Here is a 22220-nt window from a genome sequence, read left to right on the forward strand (position 1 = left end):
GGAGGGATCATGGGCACTCCACCACCCTGTATGCAACCAAATGTTTACTTGTGGGAAGACAGGCAAACAAGCAAGCAGGCAAAACCTAAAAAGTAGGCTAAGGCATGATGTACTTTGAGGATGTGATGGTGGGCAAGTGGATAGCTTGTTCACTTTCTCCTGCGGTTTGGAGAGAAAAAAAAAAGGTGGGGGAAAGTGATTAGCACCAGCTTAGTCGCGAGTTTAGGTGGAAATGCATGCTCCATGGCTAACTGAGGGGACCCCCTCCATCAGGAAGGAAACTAACAAGTGGCGGCAACCACGCACAGACAGCTTGGTGTCGTAGATGCTAACCCTATACAATACAAGACAACAAAAGCAGAAGAAGCCCATCAGCTGTTTTGTTGGTTTCCCCCAGCTTCATGGCGTTCGTTCGCTTGCACGCGTGGACCGGATAAGGGACGACGTCTTAACTTGTCTTTTGGTACTTTCTGTCGATCTGATCCAAAAAAGGGATTTCATTCAGGCTTCAAATGTAAGAGCATCTCTAACAATAAACTTTAAAGTGGAGTCCTGAAAATTGGAATAGTACCGTGTTTAGGGCCTCAAAAGAAATTTCTACCTCAACTGTTAAGTCTTAAATAATACTACTTAGGAAATAAATCATATTATTAGAAAATGAATGGTTGGAGATTAAACGGAAAATAGGATAGAGCTTCAATATAAGTGTACTATATCTAAGACCCGAGAGACCAAACTCTATAACAGTTTCATGTTTTTTTTATAAAATAGAACCGTTGTTGGAAAGGTATTTTATAGTTCTAAAGGGGTCTTTGTTTTGGGATTATAATTGCTCAGATTATAGTTCATTAATCTGAGCAGATCGTAATCCCAAACAAATACCACCTAAGTCTTATATTTAAAATAGGGCTACATTATATTTAGATCCTCTCTCGGATATACTCTAAAGCAAGAGTTTTTTTCTTGAAAACATTTTGCATCCTCGCTAGGACGACACTGGACATGTCTTAGGGGGCATAAAGAGTATTACCTTTGTTCTCGAATATTTATCATGCTAGTTCATTTTTGAACTAAACCATAATAAATAAAAAAACAGAGAGGTACTAGTTACGAAAATTTCAGACACGAACAAACACTTTTTTAAGTCCTTTCGAGCATTTTTGGAGGAAACACGTGTTTCCTCTGTTCCTAGAGTTTCGTTGGTCTTTTGGAGCTCAAGGTTTGTTCATCTCTTCGAACCATGATGCAAGAGGTAAGCTATGTGTCAAGCTTGATGAGCGTAGTAGCTTGGAACCAATTGTGAAATCTTCCACTACTCCAAGTTGAATCAAAATCATACCACCACCCCAAACTTATGTCAAAGATAGAGTGTTTGAGGAACCTCCAAAGCCCCACCTCAAAAGCAAGTGTGAATTCCAAAACCTAGCCACATCCCTGAGCGGCGTGAGTTGGAGCCAGTGATTACATTCTTGTTATGTTATTTCCAAAAAAAAAGTGTTTTATTGACTAAAGTTTGACTTTTATATTTTCAAATCTAAAACCAAAATACACAAGAAATCGTACCAGTTTTGCTATCTCGGTTTGTAACGAGAAGGAATTCTTTTTTACCGGATTTCGGTAGTTCGCGGGCCGAGAAGTTAATCCGTGGTTGGAGCTGAACAACCATTATGCGTTTGTTGCTTACCTGGAGACTTTGGAATTTTTTTCCCCACACTTTAGATATTTATCTTAGCAATTAAGGAACGGAGATACCGTACCTTCCTCTCCTGTATGTATTTATCGACCAAGCACCCCAGCGCGAGACCGTATACGATACTGGAGCTGGCGAAGAAGGCCACATCTCGGATCACTTTTTTGCTTTAGCTTATGCATGATTAATCGGAGATTTAATCTTATAGTATGATATGATGGGGCTCTCCGTTGCTTTGCTCCTCGCTCGGATGCTTGGTATGGCGGGCATATTCCCACTGCTTTTGAATTGGACTGAAGGTACCTCAGCTCCTTTTTTTTACGTGTGCAGAGCAGAGCGGGTGGGTGCCAAAGCTGCTGCCGACCAAGATTTGCTCTCGCTTCCCCGGCCTGCTTCTGCTTCTGCTGAAAGCCTGGAACGAGTAGGAGGGTGGAGGGTAGAGGCCGGAGGGACTCTACTGCTACAAAGCACTAGTTTCAAATGTCAGGTATAAAACATGTAGGCTTATTCCATATACTCTATCAGATGGTTGTTACTCCATAGATAGCCGTGAAAACCTAAATTTTTATTAGTGGTCTGTTACTCCATAGATAGATCGCTACTCTACAGATGAGCTGTGACCACTCAAGCCTAACACTGAGAGAAAGCCACACACAACGTAATATTTTTATGTAGTACCACCTCACTAGCTAAAGAATGAGCAACCAAGCGATATATAAAAAAATGTCAGACTCATTTCTAACTTATACATTTTAGACCTTTTTGTTAAGATAAAATATAAGATTTATTTTAGTGTGTTGTCGCAACGCACAGATATTGTACCATTTATCTCCGAAGAACCGCTTAACGCTTAAGCACAGGTAAAATGCCCCCTTTCAAACGCGATTAACGGTCGATTAAACGAGAATGGTTCGGAGATATAAATCGCTTTACATTTTTAAAACATAGTCTTTGCTAATATAAAATCGTGCATAGATACGTAGCAAGAAGAAAAAACTCTGTATAGTCTAGAGTCTAAATTCTAAAGGAACTAAGGTCCTGTTTGGAAGAGTTTCACTTCAAAAATTTTAAATATATTTTAGCTTCTTCTATCCAAATAGTCTATCCAAACAAGTCCAGCTCCACGAGTTTAATTTTTTTTTAAACTATTGACCAATTTCATAAATTTTTTGAAGCTTCTCAAAGGTTGCTTTTAAAAACACTAAGAATGACTAAAAACAATATTTTCATACGTCCTCATAAAGTTGCATAAAAATTACTCATCATGTCATTGATTACATTTCTCCACTCACATAAATTAATAGTATTACTAGTTGTGTGCCCGTGCGTTGCAACGGGAACATATAATACCATTGATAGCTTATGTACGTTGGGATGGGCATCGACATATATCTGACCGGATCTTCTTCTTCCTTAGGGATCTAGAGAAAAGCCTGTTCGGAAGCCAAACATGTTAAGACTTGATCATGTGCTGCCCTTGTGTCTCTGATCATCATCAGCACACTGTTCGACGCTTGTATGAGTCTTGTTAATTTGCATGCCTCGTGCATAGTCTCTCAACCATCAATTCATTATGGTATACAGAATTCGTGTGAGTTGTGACAAACATTATCAAATTCATATAAATTATTTTAAAGAATCAATATAGAGTTTTATATGATAGAGAAATACATGTGGATTAAAAAATGCTAAACAAAAGATCTAAAATATAACAGTTCGATCAAGTTGCATAAGATGTACAATTTTCCAATTGCTTCTGCATTTGGAAGTCCACATTTCTATGTTATCTTTGCTATTTCTGACTTAATAGAATCCAAATAGTATTGAACACTAAGAAAACTACAAAATGAGATGGAGTTGTGTTGACTGAAAAACATATGTATGTAGCATTTGGAATAAAAAATACACTTTAAGTATTCAAGTACCAGATAATGCCAGACAAGGGATTAATTCCACAGAGCAAAGTACAAAATCCATGACAAGATATTTCATAATATATTTAAAAAAGGAAGGCTTTTGCTTAAAATATGAGGCCTTAATCTCAAAATGTGTATATGTGATATTGAACGGGTCACCACCAATGCCTACACAAGTTGACTGCCCCAAATCTACAGCTGTTGTTTGAAACACTCGTCAACAGAAATCAAACATGCATTAACCAAACATAGTCAGGTGCTCGTGCGTTGCCATGACTCACAAATTATTAATCTTTATTTTTGCATAATTTTAGATTTTTACCGTTTAAATGTGGGAGAGGAGAGAGAGGTGAATGGAATAGTAGAGATAAGATTTATAAGAAATAGGGATCTGCACCAAGAACATAAACACAAATTAATTAGCATATTCTTGCCCCTCAAGTTAAAATCATGCATCAATAGTACGACAATAATACAAATCCGGTGTGCATACTACAGAACAGGAATGTAGGCATTACCTTAATTAAAAAAAGTAATGTGCTAGTATTAGTAGTACCTTCTAGGGTTGAGTCTTCCTCAACACCCTTGTATGCCCAGTGGCATGATGCAATGATGTTCTCAGACGTATATCTTGCGATATTTATTTGGGAAATTTGGATCCATACCATTAAAAGATCACCATTTTGGATCCATACCATTACTATCTCACTTACATGTGGGTCCACATGAGTCAATGACATGTGGGGTCCATGGTATATATCTAAAGTTTGGATCTTTTAATGGTATGGATCCAATTGTTCCTATTTATTTATAACCAGTCAAAAACTCAGAGAGTAATCTTACTTTACGAATGATTTGAAACATAAAGAAAATTATGAAAATTACCGTATTAATCAACGAAAAAACACTCGATGCAACAACATACAAAGATCAATTAAATGCCCAAGCACAAAAAATCTGAATGTGAAGCAAAGCATATATACATATCTGGACATACAGTCTGGTTCTTGCCGCATGCTTCCCAGCTGGACACTTCTCCGACCATTCTTTGTGCTACCGAGCGAATAAAGGTCTGAATAATTAACATTTAGCTTCTCTCTTTCTCTCTATCTATAGAAAACTCTTATCCTAGTTCCATATCATTATGTTTTTCTTCAGTGTGTCGATGTAACCGGCTACGCTGTCTCCATAGAAGTCGTCTTTAGTCGGCTAGATGATGCTGGCGTTCCAAACCGGGCAATTAGTGAACAAAATAGAGCATGCCCTAGCATCCAGGTTCCTATAGATTTCAAGATCATGACTGATGATGTCCAGTATTTGACGTACGTACATAGTGTAAAACAGTCTTCCTTGCGTACCAGTGGAAGTCGACGGTGTTCCCTCCTTTGTCGGAGTGAAGTGGCTATGGAGTACAGGTAGTAGTTGTGTTAGCAGTCAGTAGCATGAGCGATCAGCCACATTGTTGATCTGATCAAACACACCAAATAGAGCACATCAAACCTTCGGTTTGTACTACCTAGTGTATGTCTCTGATGAAGTGCGAGAGGAACATGAGCGCTTGTGTTATATTATCTGCGCTGCAGAAAAGCAACGTTCATGACTGTTAATGACAAATTGTCCAAAACTTTGCAGAATTGGAGCATGCACATACGAGTAGCAGAGTAGCGACATTACATTATGGGGGAGAAGATCTCCCATAGGTGGGGAGCTGGGAGGTACAGTTGTTGATGGCGCCCACGACGCACAGGCCCTTGACACCATCCTTGTCCTTGTAGTCCCCTACGAAACAGAAAAAACGACGCATGACGACCATGAGCACAATATTGCGTGTCAGATTCATCTTGGAACGAGGGGCGTGGTTGCTTACCGTCGTAGTTGTAGGTGCAGAGGAAGTAAGAAGATTTCGTTAATTACTGTTATAGAGAATAAAATGAAGTAGATGGCTTAATCTAGGCTGTCGAATGTCATTATCATAAGGCATATCCACTATGCTGCAAGCCTGGAACCTTTTATTCACGTAAAGTAAGCATGTGATGTGAACTCCGTCATGCTAGCTTCATACAAGTTACACACACTCAAAGAAGTTGTCAGGAAACCAACACTTTTGTCTCTTGTATCTAGTCTTGCACTGGGGGCAGCATTGGTTCCCCTCGCGCTCATACTCATAGCATGGGCGGCAGATAGGGAAGGCACACTCATTGTAGGCAACAAAGACATCGCTAGTGGCTGAAACACCTATAGAGTCACCACAAATCTGGCAGACATGCCCATTCGCACTCTTTGTGGGCTTAGTGATAGTCGCCTAGAGGGGGGGTGAATAGGGCGAAACTGAAATTTACAAATATAAACACAACTACAAGCCGGGTTAGCGTTAGAAATATAAACGAGTCCGCGAGAGAGGGCGCAAAACAAATCCCAAGCGAATAAGCGAGTGAGACACGGAGATTTGTTTTACCGAGGTTCGGTTCTTGCAAACCTACTCCCCGTTGAGGAGGCCACAAAGGCCGGGTCTCTTTCAACCCTTCCCTCTCTCAAACGGTCCCTCGGACCGAGTGAGCTTCTCTTCTCAAATCAAAGCCGGGAACAAAACTTCCCCGCAAGGGCCACCACACAATTGGTGCCTCTTGCCTTGATTACAATGGAGTTGTGATCTCAAGAACAAGTGAGAAAGAAAAGAAGCAATCCAAGCGCAAGAGCTCAAATGAACACGGCAAATCACTCTCACTAGTCACTAGGGTTTTGTGTGGAATTGGAGAGGATTTGATCTCTTTAGTGTGTCTAGAATTGAATGCTAGAGCTCTTGTAGTAGTTGAGAAGTGGAAAACTTGGATACAATGAATGGTGGGGTGGTTGGGGTATTTATAGCCCCAACCACCAAATGTGGCCGTTGGGAATCCTGTCTGTTCGATGGCGCACCGGACAGTCCGGTGCACACCGGACAGTCCGGTGCCCCCTGCCACGTCATCACTGCCGTTGGATTCTGACCGTTGGAGCTTCTGACTTGTGGGCCCGCCTGGGTGTCCGGTGCACACCGGACAGGTACTGTTTGATGTCCGGTGTGCCAGCATGGGCGATTCTGACTTCTGCGCGCGCAGAGGGCGCATTAAATGCGCGGCAGAGAGCCGTTGGCGCAGAGATGACCGTTGCTTCGGAGGCGCACCGGACAGTCCGGTGCACACCGGACAGTCCGGTGAATTATAGTGGACGAGCCGTTGGCTTTTCCCGAAGCTGGCGAGTTCCTGAGGCTGACCTCCCTTGGCGCACCGGACACTGTCCGGTGTACACCGGACAGTCCGGTGAATTATAGCTGAGTCGCCTCTGGAAATTCCCGAAGGTGGCGAGTTTGAGTCTGAGTCCCCCTGGTGCACCGGACATGTCCGGTGGCACACCGGACAGTCCGGTGCGCCAGACCAGGGGTGCCTTTGGTTGCCCCTTTGCTCCTTTGTTGAATCCAAAACTTGGTCTTTTTATTGGCTGAGTGTGAACCTTTTACACCTGTATAATCTATACACTTGGGCAAACTAGTTAGTCCAAAGATTTGTGTTGGGCATTTCAACCACCAAAATTATTTAGGAACTAGGTGTAAGCCTAATTCCCTTTCAATCTCCCCCTTTTTGGTGATTGATGCCAACACAAACCAAAGCAAATATAGAAGTGCATAATTGAACTAGTTTTCATAACGTAAGTGTAAAGGTTGCTTGGACTTGAGCCAATATAACTACTTACAGGATATGCATGGAATGATTCTTTCTTTATTTAGCATTTTGGACCACGTTTGCACCACATGTTTTGTTTTTGCAAATTCTTTTTGTAAATCCATTTCAAGGTTTTTTTTTGCAAATAGTCAAAGGTAAATGAATAAGTTTTTGCAAAGCATTTTCAAGATTTGAAATTTTCTCCCCCTGTTTCAAATGCGTTTCCTTTGACTAAACAAAACTCCCCCTAAATGGGATACTCCTCTTAGTGTTCAAGAGGGTTTTGATATATCATTTTGAAATACTACTTTCTTCCCCTTTTGAACACAATAGGATACCAATTGAAAAATACTTTTGGAAAGTACTAAGTTTTTGAAATTGGTGGTGGTGCGGTCCTTTTGCTTTGGGCTCATTTCTCCCCCTTTTTGGCATGAATCGCCAAAAACGGAATCATTAGAGCCCTGGGTACTATCTTCCCCTTTGGTCATAAGTAAATGAGTTAAGACTATACCAAAGACGAAGTCCTTTTGCTTTGAATTCTCATTTCTCCCCAAAGAATAGAGAGATGCTTGGAGTGATGGCGAAGTATGAGTTACGGAGTGGAAGCCTTTGTCTTTGCCGAAGACTCCAATTCCCTTTCAATATACCTATGACTTGGTGTGAAATAGACTTGAAGACACATTAGTCATAGCATATAAAAGAGATATAATCAAAGGTATTCAAATGAGCTATGTGTGCAAGCTAGCAAAAGAAATTTCTAGAATCAAGAATATTGAGCTCATGCCTAAGTCTGGTAAAAGTTTGTTCATCAAGAGGCTTGGTAAAGATATCGGCTAATTGATCTTTAGTGTTAATGTAAGAAATCTCGATATCTCCCTTTTGTTGGTGATCCCTAAGAAAATGATACCGAATGGCTATGTGCTTAGTGCGGCTATGCTCGACGGGGTTGTCGGCCATTTTGATTGCACTCTCATTATCACATAGTAAAGGAACTTTGGTTAATTTGTAACCGTAGTCCCGCAAGGTTTGCCTCATCCAAAGCAATTGCGCGCAACAATGGCCTGCGGCAATGTACTCGGCTTCGGCGGTGGAAAGAGCGACCGAATTTTGCTTCTTTGAAGCCCAAGACACCAAGGATCTTCCCAAGAACTGGCAAGTCCCCGATGTGCTCTTCCTATTAATCTTACACCCTGCCCAATCGGCATCCGAATAACCAATCAAATCAAAAGTGGATCCCCGAGGGTACCAAAGCCCAAACTTAGGAGTATAAGCCAGATATCTCAAGATTCGTTTTACGGCCGTAAGGTGAGCTTCCTTAGGGTCGGCTTGGAATCTTGCACACATGCATACGGAAAGCATAATGTCCGGTCGAGATGCACATAAATAAAGCAATGAACCAATCATCGACCGGTATACCCTTTGATCCATGGACTTACCTCCCGTGTCGAGGTCGAGATGCCCATTGGTTCCCATGGGAGTCTTGATGGGCTTGGCATCCTTCATTCCAAACTTGGTTAGAATGTCTTGAGTGTACTTCGTTTGGCTAATGAAGGTGCCTTCTTGGAGTTGCTTGACTTGGAATCCTAGAAAATACTTCAACTCCCCCATCATCGACATCTCGAATTTCTGTGTCATGATCCTACTAAACTCTTCACATGTAGACTCGTTAGTAGACCCAAATATAATATCATCAACATAAATTTGGCATACAAACAAGTCATTTTCAAGAGTTTTAGTAAAGAGTGTAGGATCGGCCTTGCCGACTTTGAAGCCATTAGCAATAAGGAAATCTCTAAGGCATTCATACCATGCTCTTGGGGCTTGCTTGAGCCCGTAAAGCGCCTTAGAGAGCCTATAGACATGGTTAGGGTACTCACTGTCTTCAAAGCCGGGAGGTTGCTCAACATAGACTTCTTCCTTGATTGGTCCATTGAGGAAGGCACTTTTCACGTCCATTTGATAAAGCTTAAAGCCATGGTAAGTAGCATAGGCTAATAATATGCGAATTGACTCAAGCCTAGCTACGGGTGCATAGGTTTCACCGAAATCCAAGCCTTCGACTTGGGAGTATCCTTTGGCCACAAGTCGAGCTTTGTTCCTTGTCACCACACCATGCTCATCTTGCTTGTTGCGGAAGACCCATTTGGTTCCTACAACATTTTGGTTAGGACGTGGAACCAAATGCCATACCTCGTTCCTCGTGAAATTGTTGAGCTCCTCTTGCATTGCCACCACCCAATCCGAATCTTGAAGTGCTTCCTCTATCCTATGTGGCTCAATAGAGGAAACAAAAGAGTAATGTTCACAAAAATGTGCAACACGAGATCGAGTGGTTACCCCCTTATGAATGTCGCCGAGGATGGTGTCGACGGGGTGATCTCGTTGGATTGCTTGGTGGACTCTTGGGTGTGGCGGCCTTGGTTCTTGCTCATCCTCCTTTTCTTGATTATTTTCATCTCCCCCTTGATCATTGCCATCATCTTGAGGTGGCTCATTTGATTGATCTTCTTCTTTATCGACTTGAGCCTCTTCCTCATCTTGAGTTGGTGGAGATGCTTGCATGGAGGAGGATGGTTGATCTTGTGCATTTGGAGGCTCTTCGGATTCCTTAGGACACACATCCCCAATGGACATGTTCCTTAATGCGATGCATGGAGCCTCTTCATCACCTATCTCATCAAGATCAACTTGCTCTACTTGAGAGCCGTTAGTTTCATCAAACACAACGTCACATGAGACTTCAACTAGTCCAGTGGACTTGTTAAAGACCCTATATGCCCTTGTGTTTGAGTCATAACCAAGTAAAAAGCCTTCTACAGTTTTAGGAGCAAATTTAGATTTTCTACCTCTTTTAACAAGAATAAAGCATTTGCTACCAAAAACTCTAAAATATGAAATGTTAGGCTTTTTACCGGTGAGGAGTTCATATGATGTCTTCTTGAGAATTCGGTGTAGATACAATCGGTTGATGGCGTAGCAGGCGGTGTTGACCGCCTCGGCCCAAAACCGATCCGGAGTCTTGTACTCATCAAGCATGGTCCTTGCCATGTCCAATAGAGTTCTATTTTTCCTCTCCACTACACCATTTTGTTGTGGCGTGTAGGGAGAAGAGAACTCATGCTTGATGCCCTCCTCCTCAAGGAAGCCTTCAATACGTGAGTTCTTGAACTCCGTTCCGTTGTCGCTTCTTATTTTCTTGATCCTTAAGCCGAACTCATTTTGAGCCCGTCTCAAGAATCCTTTTAAGGTCTCTTGGGTTTGAGATTTTTCCTGTAAAAAGAATACCCAAGTGAAGCGAGAATAATCATCCACAATAACTAGACAGTACTTACTCCCGCCGATGCTTATGTAAGCGATCGGGCCGAATAGATCCATGTGTAGGAGCTCCAGTGGCCTGTCGGTCGTCATTATGTTTTTATGCGGATGATGAGTGCCAACTTGCTTCCCTGCTTGGCATGCGCTACAAATCCTGTCTTTCTCAAAATGAACGTTTGTTAATCCTAAAATGTGTTCTCCCTTTAGAAGCTTGTGAAGATTCTTCATCCCAACATGGGCTAGTCGGCGGTGCCAGAGCCAACCCATGTTAGTCTTAGCAATTAAGCAAGTGTCGAGTTCAGCTCTATCAAAATCTACCAAGTATAGCTGACCCTCTAACACTCCCTTAAATGCTATTGAATCATCACTTCTTCTAAAGACAGTGACACCCATATCAGTAAAAAAACAGTTGTAGCCCATTTGACATAATTGGGAAACAGAAAGCAAGTTGTAATCTAAAGAATCAACAAGAAAAACATTGGAAATAGAATGGTCAGGAGATATAGCAATTTTACCAAGTCCTTTAACCAAGCCTTGATTTCCATCCCCGAATGTGATAGCTCGTTGGGGATCTTGGTTTTTCTCATATGAGGAGAACATCCTTTTCTCCCCGGTCATGTGGTTTGTGCACCCGCTGTCGAGTATCCAACTTGAGCCCCCGGATGCATAAACCTACAAAACAATTTTAGTTCTTGATTTTAGGTACCCAAACGGTTTTGGGTCCTTTGGCATTAGACACAAGAACTTTGGGCACCCAAACACAAGTCTTGGAACCCTTGTGTTTGCCCCCAACAAACTTGGCAACTACTTTGCCGGATTTGTTAGTAAGCACATAAGAAGCATCAAAAGTTTTAAATGAAATGGCATGATCATTTGATGCATTAGGAGTTTTCTTTCTAGGCAACTTGGCACAGGTTGGTTGCCTAGAGCTAGATGTCTCACCCTTATACATAAAAGCATGATTAGGGCCAGAGTGAGACTTCCTAGAATGAATTTTCCTAATTTTGTCCTCGGGATAACCGGCAGGGTATAAAATGTAACCCTCGTTATCCTGAGGCATGGGAGCCTTGCCCTTAACAAAATTTGACAATCTTTTAGGAGGGGCACTAATTTTGACATTGTCTCCCCTTTGGAAGCCAATGCCATCCTTAATGCCAGGGCGTCTCCCATTATAAAGCATGCTACGAGCAAATTTAAATTTCTCATTTTCTAAGTTGTGCTCGACAATTTTAGCATCAAGTTTAGCTATATGATCATTTTGTTGCTTAATTAAGATTATGTGATCATGAATAGCATTAACATCAATATCTCTACATCTAGCACAAATAGTGACATGCTCAATGGTAGATGTAGAGGGTTTGCAAGAATCAAGTTCCACAATCTTAGCATGAAGAATATCATTTTTATCTTTAAGATTGGAAATTGTAACTTTGCAAACATCAAAATCTTTAGCCTTAGCAATTAAATTTTCATTCTCTAATCTAAGGCTAGCAAGAGATACATTTAATTCATCAATCTTAGCAAGCAAGTCAACATTATCATCTCTAAGATTGGGAATTGAAACATTACAAACATGTGAATCAACCTTAGCATTTAAAATAGCATTTTCATTTCTAAGGTTGTCAATCATCTCACGACAAGTGCTTAGCTCACTAGATAATTTTTCACATTTCTCAATTTCAAGAGCATAAGCCTTTTTAACCTTAACATGTTTTTTGTTTTCTTTAATTAGACAATCCTCTTGGGAATCCAAAAGGTCATCCTTTTCATGAATAGCACTAACCAATTCATTCAATTTTTCCTTTTGAGCTATGTTAAGGTTGGCAAAAAGGGAACGCAAATTATCTTCCTCATCACTAGCATTGTCATCACTAGAGGATTCATATTTAGTGGAGGATTTAGATTTAACCTTCTTTTTGCCGTCCTTTGCCATGAGGCACTTGTGGCCGACGTTGGGGAAGAGGAGTCCCTTGGTGACGGCGATGTTGGCGGCGTCCTCGTCGTCGGAGGAGTCGCTTGAGCTTTCGTCGGAGTCCCACTCGCGACAAACATGGGCATCGCCGCCCTTCTTCTTGTAGTACCTCTTCTTCTCCTTTCTTCTCCCCTTCTTGTCGTCGCCTCGGTCACTGTCACTTGATATAGGACATTTAGCAATAAAATGACCGGGCTTACCACACTTGTAGCAAACCTTCTTGGAGCGGGACTTGTAGTCTTTCCCCCTCCTTTGCTTTAGGATTTGGCGGAAGCTCTTGATGACGAGCGCCATTTCCTCATTGTCGAGCTTGGAGGCGTCTATTGGTTGTCTACTTGGTGTAGACTCCTCCTTCTTTTCCTCCGTTGCCTTGAATGCAACGGGTTGGGCTTCGGATGAGTCTCCAAGCTCGTTGATTTTCCTCGAGCCTTCTATCATGCACTCAAAACTTACAAAATGCCCGATAACTTCCTCGGGGGTCATTTTAGTATATCTAGGATTACCACGAATCAATTGAACTTGAGTGGGATTTAGAAAAATGAGAGATCTTAAAATAACATTTACCACTTCGTGGTCGTCCCACTTCTTGCTCCCGAGGTTGCGCACTTGGTTTACCAAAGTCTTGAGCCGGTTGTACATGTGTTGTGGCTCCTCCCCTTTGTGAAGCCGGAACCGACCGAGCTCCCCCTCGATCGTTTCCCGCTTGGTGATCTTGGTGAGCTCGTCTCCCTCGTGCGCGGTTTTGAGTACATCCCAAACCTCCTTGGCGTTCTTCAACCCTTGTACTTTGTTATATTCCTCTTTACTTAGTGAGGCGAGGAGTATTGTTGTGGCTTGTGAGTTGAAGTGCTCGATTTGGGCCACCTCATCCTCATCATAGTCTTGATCCCCTACTGACGGTACCTGCGCACCAAACTCAACAACATCCCATATACTTTTGTGGAGCGAGGTTAGATGAAATCGCATTAAATCGCTCCACCTAGCATAATCTTCACCATCAAAAGTTGGTGGTTTGCCTAATGGGACGGAAAGTAAAGATGTATGCTTTGAAATGCGAGGGTAGCGTAGGGGAATCTTACTATACTTCTTGCGCTCTTGGCGCTTAGAAGTGACGGATGCCGCGTCGGAGCCGGAGGTGGAAGGTGATGAAGTGTCGGTCTCGTAGTAGACCACCTTCCTCATTCTCTTGTGCTTGTCACCGCTCCGATGCGGCTTGTGGGAAGAAGATTTTTCTTTCTTCTCTTTGTGATGAGAAGAAGATTTCTTCTCCTTCCCTTTGTTGGAGGAGATCTTCTTCTTCTCCTTCCTCTTGGTGCGGGACTCTTCCGATGAAGTGCTCCCTTGGCTTGTAGTGGGCTTTTCGCCGGTCTCTATCTCCTTCTTGGCGTGATCTCCCGACATCACTTCGAGCGGTTAGGCTCTAATGAAGCACCGGGCTTTGATACCAATTGATAGTCGCCTAGAGGGGGGGTGAATAGGGCGAAACTGAAATTTACAAATATAAACACAACTACAAGCCGGGTTAGCGTTAGAAATATAAACGAGTCCGCGAGAGAGGGCGCAAAACAAATCCCAAGCGAATAAGCGAGTGAGACACGGAGATTTGTTTTACCGAGGTTCGGTTCTTGCAAACCTACTCCCCGTTGAGGAGGCCACAAAGGCCGGGTCTCTTTCAACCCTTCCCTCTCTCAAACGGTCCCTCGGACCGAGTGAGCTTCTCTTCTCAAATCAAAGCCGGGAACAAAACTTCCCCGCAAGGGCCACCACACAATTGGTGCCTCTTGCCTTGATTACAATGGAGTTGTGATCTCAAGAACAAGTGAGAAAGAAAAGAAGCAATCCAAGCGCAAGAGCTCAAATGAACACGGCAAATCACTCTCACTAGTCACTAGGGTTTTGTGTGGAATTGGAGAGGATTTGATCTCTTTAGTGTGTCTAGAATTGAATGCTAGAGCTCTTGTAGTAGTTGAGAAGTGGAAAACTTGGATACAATGAATGGTGGGGTGGTTGGGGTATTTATAGCCCCAACCACCAAATGTGGCCGTTGGGAATCCTGTCTGTTCGATGGCGCACCGGACAGTCCGGTGCACACCGGACAGTCCGGTGCCCCCTGCCACGTCATCACTGCCGTTGGATTCTGACCGTTGGAGCTTCTGACTTGTGGGCCCGCCTGGGTGTCCGGTGCACACCGGACAGGTACTGTTTGATGTCCGGTGTGCCAGCATGGGCGATTCTGACTTCTGCGCGCGCAGAGGGCGCATTAAATGCGCGGCAGAGAGCCGTTGGCGCAGAGATGACCGTTGCTTCGGAGGCGCACCGGACAGTCCGGTGCACACCGGACAGTCCGGTGAATTATAGTGGACGAGCCGTTGGCTTTTCCCGAAGCTGGCGAGTTCCTGAGGCTGACCTCCCTTGGCGCACCGGACACTGTCCGGTGTACACCGGACAGTCCGGTGAATTATAGCCGAGTCGCCTCTGGAAATTCCCGAAGGTGGCGAGTTTGAGTCTGAGTCCCCCTGGTGCACCGGACATGTCCGGTGGCACACCGGACAGTCCGGTGCGCCAGACCAGGGGTGCCTTTGGTTGCCCCTTTGCTCCTTTGTTGAATCCAAAACTTGGTCTTTTTATTGGCTGAGTGTGAACCTTTTACACCTGTATAATCTATACACTTGGGCAAACTAGTTAGTCCAAAGATTTGTGTTGGGCATTTCAACCACCAAAATTATTTAGGAACTAGGTGTAAGCCTAATTCCCTTTCACTTAGCCTGCATTAGCGAGATAACGACAAAGTCAGCACACATGCAATCAGAAATTCAGCATTAAAGGACACCTCAGTGACTCATGCACTTTACTGGAGAGCAACAGACTGTAAAAATCAACCTGCGATCAAGTGTCTATTAGTCTTGAAGTTGAGGCTAAGATCAAAATGCCAGGAAGGTAATTTCGAATTTACATAAGATGAGCTAATTCAATGGTGTAGTAGTCATCAACAAAGGCACGCTGCAGTAGGGCAAAGAAGGATCTAATTCACTGTCGGTCCATGGTAATTATGACAAGGAATTGTTGAGGCATGGGTAAACACAGGGATCTAAACAATTTGAGGCTCCATTTCACTGAATCTCCAAGACAGCGAAACATGAAAAGTATATCATTACCTATTGCCGATGTGGCAACTGTTCGAAGAATTGGACCGAGCACGAACAGTTCAGAAATTGCCAGGAGGACATGTCTGATCTGGTGACTTACACGACGTAACGGAAGCATCGCTGAAATGGACAGGCAAAATCTACGAGCAGAGACACGCAGAAGCGACCACATTTGAGGGGCGAACCCCAAGCGTTAGACTAAAGACTAACACCTCGGCCCAGATCCAGCGACAGACGCGCGCGCACGACATGAGCCGCTAGAAACTGAATCTGAAGCAGGCAGCGAGGGCGGCACTGGATTGGCTGGATGTACCGGGCCCGGCGCATCGCCGTCATGGCGGATCTTGACAAACTCGTTGCGGTTGTGCGAGCCCGCCACCATCCCCATTTTGATCAGCAAACCACACCAGCAAGCGCCCATGAGAAGACGGATCGCGGTCGGTCAGACCCACCGCTCCTGCGTCGGTTGGGAAATCAAAGTCGCGGTCGGATCTGAGCGAGCAGGGCGCGAATCCGGGCATGGCGGCGACAATGACGAGGAGATCTGGGGAGGTGAGAGCACCTAGAGGGGGGGGGGTGAATAGGTGATCCTGTAAAACTTCAAAACTTAAGCCACAAAAACTTGTTAAGTGTTAGCACAATTATGGCCAAGTGGCTAGAGAGGAGTCAAAACACAATAACCACAAGAAATCAATCACAGAGATGACACGGTGGTTATCCCGTGGTTCGGCCAAGTACAAAACTTGCCTACTCCACGTTGTGGCGTCCCAACGGACGAGAGTTGCACTCAACTCCTCTCAAGTGATCCAATGATCAACTTGAATACCACGGTGTTCTTGCTTTTCTTTTCTCAATCCCGTTTGCGAGGAATCTCCACAACTTGGAGCCTCTCGCCCTTACAAAAGATGTTCACAGAGAATCACGGAGCAAGGGAGGGAATGAGCAACGCACACAAGACTTCAAAAGATCAGAGCAACACGCACACAAGCAGCAATAAGAGCTCGCAACACAACTCAAAAAGTACACAACTCCACAAGAGCTCTATATGCTATCACAATGAATCGAATGCGCTAGATCAATGTCTTGGTGCTTAGAAAGGTTGTAGGAATGCTTGGTGTACTCCTCCATGCGCCAAGGGGTCCCTTTTATAGCCCCAAGGCAGCTAGGAGCCGTTGGGAACAAATCTGGAAGGCCATCTTTGCCTTCTGTCTCGTGGCGCACCGGACAGTCCGGTGCACACCGGACACTGTCCGGTGCCCGATTTGTTTCCTTAAACAGCGCATCCGACCGTTGCTGTCAGAGTCAGATCTGCGCACCGTTGGCGCACCGGACATGTCCGGTGCACACCGGACAGTCCGGTGTACCTTCCGACCGTTGGCTCGGCCACGTGTCGCGCGCCGATCGCGCGGCCGACCGTTGGCCCGGCCGACCGTTGGCTCACCGGACAGTCCGGTGTACACCGGACAGTCCGGTGAATTTTAGCCGAAGTCGCCGGAGAAAAACCCGAGAGCGGCTGGTTTGCTCTGTGGTGGTCTGGCGCACCGGACACTGTCCGGTGCACACCGGACAGTCCGATGCCCCAGTCCGAAGCAGCCTTTGGCTGTACACAGCCACTCTCCACTTCTTTTCTTTTCTTCTTTCTCCTGTTTCTAACACTTAGACAAGATGTTAGTACACAAAACTAATGTACTAAGGCTTAGAAACATACCTTTACTTGTGATTTGCACTTTGTTCATCAATGAGCATATTTTCACATTTAAGCACTTGTGTTTGCACTCAACCACCAAAATACTTAGAAATGGCCCAAGGGCACATTTCCCTTTCAATCTCCCCCTTTTTGGTGATTTATGCCAACACAACATAAAGCAACTAGAACAAGTGCAAAATCACTTCAAATAAAAACTGACTTTGAGTTTTATTCAATTTTGGCATATATGGATCATCTTTTGCCACCACTTGGTTTGTTTTTGCAAATCAAATTCAAATCTCTATCTCTAAGTCAAACACACATGTTGAAGTATAAAGAGAGTCATTCCAAAAGAGATTAATCAAGGATTTCAAAAAACTCCCCCTATTTCCCATAATCAACACTTTTCCCCACAAGAAGCCAACTTTTGAAAATAGAGACAATAAGAGACAATAAAAGCTTTTGACAAAACAAAAACTCTATTCTACTATTTTCAAAATCTCTCAAGTGGTAGCTGATCCATTTATCACTTTGGCCTTTATTTTCTCCCCCTTTGGCATCAAGCACCAAAACGGGATCAATCTTGGCCTTTTAACCCCATTGCCTCACCAAAGTCTTCAAATAAGAGCAAATGGCAATAAGAGGTCATGAGATGGACTTGGAATCCAAGTCCACCTTTTCCCTTTCAATCCTCCTTCGAGACTAAATCATCAAACTCAAGCACATGGTTAGTCTCAAAGGGTCAAGTTGTAACACATCTCCCCCTAAACATGTGCATCACTTTGCAACGGACTTGTGAGGTCCAGGGAGTGTTTGTACAACTTGAGCGCCACAATAAGCAACAAAATGCAAAAAGGAACATGATCAAAAGCATAAATACATGTATGCTACAATTCAATCCAAGTTCCGCGAATCTAAGACATTTAGCTCACTACGCAGCCTGCAAAAGGTCTTCTCATCTAGAGGCTTGGTAAAGATATCGGCTAGCTGGTTCTCGGTGCTAACATGAAACACTTCGATATCTCCCTTTTGCTGGTGGTCTCTCAAAAAGTGATGCCGGATGTCTATGTGCTTTGTGCGGCTGTGTTCAACAGGATTTTCCGCCATGCGGATAGCACTCTCATTATCACATAGGAGTGGGACTTTGCTCAGATTGTAGCCAAAGTCCCGGAGGGTTTGCCTCATCCAAAGTAGTTGCGCGCAACACTGTCCTGCGGCAACATACTCGGCCTCAGCGGTGGATAGGGCAACGGAAGTTTGTTTCTTAGAATTCCATGACACCAGGGACCTTCCTAAGAACTGGCACGTCCCCGATGTACTCTTCCTATCGACCTTACATCCAGCATAGTCGGAGTCTGAGTATCCAACTAAGTCAAAGGTAGACCCCTTTGGATACCAGAGCCCGAAGCAAGGCGTAGCAACCAAATATCTAAGAATTCGCTTCACCGCCACTAAGTGACATTCCTTAGGATCGGATTGAAATCTAGCACACATGCATACGCTAAGCATAATATCCGGTCTACTAGCACATAAATAAAGCAAAGAACCTATCATGGACCGGTATGCTTTTTGATCAACGGACTTACCTCCTTTGTTGAGGTCAGTGTGTCCGTCGGTTCCCATCGGAGTCTTTGCGGGCTTGGCGTCCTTCATCCCAAACCGCTTCAGCAGATCTTGCGTGTACTTTGTTTGAGAGATGAAGGTGCCGTCCTTGAGTTGCTTCACTTGGAACCCAAGGAAGTAGTTTAACTCGCCCATCATCGACATCTCGAATTTCTGCGTCATCACCCTGCTAAACTCTTCACAAGATTTTGGTTAGTAGAACCAAATATTATGTCATCGACATAAATTTGGCACACAAACAAATCACCATCACATGTCTTTGTAAAAAGAGTTGGATCGGCTTTCCCAACCTTGAAAGCATTAACAATTAGAAAGTCTCTAAGGCATTCATACCATGCTCTTGGGGCTTGCTTAAGTCCATAGAGCGCCTTAGAGAGCTTACACACGTGGTCGGGGTACCGTTCATCCTCGAAGCCAGGGGGTTGCTCCACGTACACCTCCTCCTTGATTGGCCCATTGAGGAAAGCGCTCTTCACATCCATTTGGTACAACCTGAAAGAATGGTGAGCGACATATGCTAGCAAGATACGAATTGACTCTAGCCTAGCCACAGGAGCGAAAGTCTCCTCAAAGTCCAGACCTGCGACTTGGGCATAACCTTTTGCCACAAGTCGAGCCTTGTTCCTCGTCACCACCCCGTGCTCGTCCTGTTTGTTGCGGAACACCCACTTGGTTCCCACAACATTTTGCTTCGGACGAGGCACCAGTGTCCAAACTTCATTGCGCTTGAAGTTGTTGAGTTCCTCTTGCATGGCCAACACCCAGTCCGGATCTAGCAAGGCCTCCTCTACCCTGAAAGGCTCAATAGAAGAGACAAAGGAGTAATGCTCACAAAAATTAACCAATCGAGACCGAGTAGTTACTCCCTTGCTAATGTCACCCAGAATTTGGTCGACGGGATGATCCCTTTGGATCATCGCTCGAACTTGGGTTGGAGGTGCCAGTTGCGCTTCTTCCTCCATCACTTGATCATCTTGTGCTCCCCCTTGATCAATAGCCTCCACTTGAGGTACCTGTACGTCACCTTCGGTTGGGGAATGCACCATAGTTGAGGAAGAAGGTTGATCTCTTTCATCTTGTTCCTGTGGCCGCACTTCTCCAATCGCCATGGTTCGTATAGCGGCCGTCGGAACATCTTCTTCATCTACATCATCACAATCAACAACTTGCTCTCTTGGAGAGCCATTAGTCTCATCAAATACAACGTCGCTAGAGACTTCAACCAAACCCGATGATTTGTTGAAGACTCTATACGCCTTTGTATTTGAGTCATAACCTAATAAAAACCCTTCTACTGCTTTGGGAGCAAATTTAGAATTTCTACCCTTCTTCACTAGAATGTAGCACTTGCTCCCAAATACACGAAAGTAGGATACATTGGGTTTGTTACCGGTTAGTAGCTCATACGACGTCTTCTTGAGGAGGCGATGAAGGTAGACCCTGTTGATGGCGTGGCAAGCCGTGTTCACGGCTTCCGACCAAAAACGCTCGGGGGTCTTGAACTCTCCAAGCATAGTCCTCGCCATGTCGATTAGCGTCCTGTTCTTCCTCTCTACCACACCATTTTGCTGTGGTGTGTAGGGAGCGGAGAACTCGTGCTTGATCCCTTCCTCCTCAAGAAATTCCTCCACCTGAAGGTTCTTAAATTCGGACCCGTTGTCGCTCCTTATCTTCTTCACCTTGAGTTCAAACTCATTTTGAGCTCTCCTGAGGAAGCGCTTGAGGGTTCCTTGGGTTTCAGACTTATCCTGCAAAAAGAATACCCAAGTGAAGCGGGAAAAGTCATCGACAATAACTAAACCATACTTACTTCCTCCTATGCTCAGATAGGCGACGGGTCCAAAAAGGTCCATATGCAGCATCTCCAAGGGTCTTGATGTCGTCATCACATTTTTGGTGTGATGAGAGACTCCCACCTGTTTCCCTGCTTGACAAGCTGCACAAGGTCTATCTTTTTCGAATTGAACATTAGTTAGACCTATCACGTGTTCTCCCTTTAGAAGCTTGTGAAGGTTCTTCATCCCCACATGTGCTAAGCGGCGATGCCACAGCCAGCCCATGCTAGTCTTAGCTATTAAGCATGCATCTAGACCGGCCTCTTCTTTTGCAAAATCAACTAAATAAAGTTTGCCGTCTAATACACCCTTAAAAGCTAGTGAACCATCACTTCTTCTAAAGACAGACACATCTACATTTGTAAATAGACAGTTATATCCCATATGACATAATTGACTAACAGATAGTAAATTATATCCAAGACTCTCTACTAAAAATACATTAGAGATAGAATGCTCATTAGAAATTGCAATTTTACCTAAACCTTTTACCTTGCCTTGATTCCCATCACCGAATATAATTGAATCTTGGGAATCCTTATTCTTGACGTAGGAAGTGAACATCTTCTTCTCCCCCGTCATATGGTTTGTGCATCCGCTGTCGATAATCCAGCTTGAACCCCCAGATGCATAAACCTGCAAGGCAAATTTAGGCTTGGGACTTAGGTACCCAACTCTTGTTGGGTCCTACAAGGTTAGTCACAATTTCCTTAGGGACCCAAATGCAAGTTTTATCACCTTTGCATTTTGCCCCTAACTTCCTAGCAATTACTTTTCTATCCTTTCTACAAATTGCAAATGAAGCATTCAAAGCACAATAAATTGTAGAGGGTTCATTCACTACTTTTCTATGAACATTTGCAACATTTCTTTTAGGAACAACATTTCTCCTAGTAATATTTTTATCATACACATAAGAAGAACTAGGAGCAAACATGGCATGAGAATCATAAACATATGAATCAAAAGCATCATAACTTCTATTTCTAGTTTGTCTTTTATCATGATACAAAAAGGCATGGTTCCTTTTAGCACTAGTAGCCATAGGGGCCTTCCCTTTCTCCTTGGCGGAAATGGGAGCCTTATGGCTTGTTAAGTTCTTGACTTCCCTCTTGAAGCCAAGTCCATCCTTAATTGAGGGGTGTCTACCAACCGTGTAGGCATCCCTAGCAAATTTTAGTTTTTCAAAATCACTTTTGCTAGTCTTAAGTTGGGCATTAAGACTAGCCACTTCATTATTTAACTTTGCAATAGAAGCTATGTGTTCACTACAAGCATCAATATCAAAGTCTTTACATCTATTGCAAATAACAACATTTTCTACACAAGTTGTTGATTTAC

This window comes from Zea mays, chromosome 4 (genome assembly GCF_902167145.1).
Source record: "Zea mays cultivar B73 chromosome 4, Zm-B73-REFERENCE-NAM-5.0, whole genome shotgun sequence".
Classification (NCBI taxonomy): Eukaryota; Viridiplantae; Streptophyta; class Magnoliopsida; order Poales; family Poaceae; genus Zea; species Zea mays.